Source organism: Frankliniella occidentalis, unplaced genomic scaffold (assembly GCF_000697945.3).
Source record: "Frankliniella occidentalis isolate FOCC.00 unplaced genomic scaffold, Focc_3.1 Scaffold15, whole genome shotgun sequence".
Classification (NCBI taxonomy): Eukaryota; Metazoa; Arthropoda; class Insecta; order Thysanoptera; family Thripidae; genus Frankliniella; species Frankliniella occidentalis.
The window spans coordinates 553822-554354 of record NW_026267145.1 but is presented as its reverse complement, the minus strand read 5'-3'; the positions used below and the strand labels follow the sequence as shown (position 1 = coordinate 554354).

Genomic DNA, 533 nt, shown 5'->3' with positions numbered 1-533 from the left:
GGCGGAGGCGGCGGAGGGCCGAGGCTGATGTCATCTTTGTGTTCCGGCATCACGCTGCATTACCCAGGGAATCATTCTCGCTGAAAGGGAAGCGGCAGCAGCGGAGGCGGCGCGCGCAGACTGGCTGAGTCTGCCTGGCGGGGCGGGGCGGGGCGGCATTGATACGGTCAGCCACGTTAAGCAAGGTGATTAGGCGAGGAGCGCGCTCCCACCACGTGGCCCACAGAGCGGCGAAGGCACGCCAGCAGCTAGTTCTCAGAGAGCTAATCAGTTTCTAGCTACCACAACGATGGCATTGAACGAATCCCCGCACTGCGTACACTATTCTGTCTGAAATTCCCCCTCTGCTAGAAGGTCGCGTTGGACACGAGGTCATTTTCTCTGCGAGAGTTATGAGGTATGCCACTTCGTGGAAGCCGGGGCCGGGGGGAGCGCGAGGACCGAGTTTGGGAGTATCAAAGAACACAGCGAGGAGGGAACCCAAGGCAGCTCTGCGATCAAAGAGCAAAAGGGGGTACGCATTATATTTGCTT

At 59.1% G+C, this 533-nt stretch overlaps 1 long non-coding RNA gene across 1 annotated transcript in view; it reads left to right on the top strand.

Annotated features, from left to right (window-relative positions):
• Positions 1 to 277: 277 nt before the first annotated feature.
• LOC127748834 (uncharacterized) overlaps positions 278 to 533 on the top strand; it is a 10642-nt gene continuing 10386 nt past the window's right edge. The window contains exon 1 of the long non-coding RNA XR_008010797.1: positions 278 to 397. This is a non-coding gene — a long non-coding RNA (uncharacterized LOC127748834). The remainder of the gene's footprint in view (positions 398 to 533) is intronic.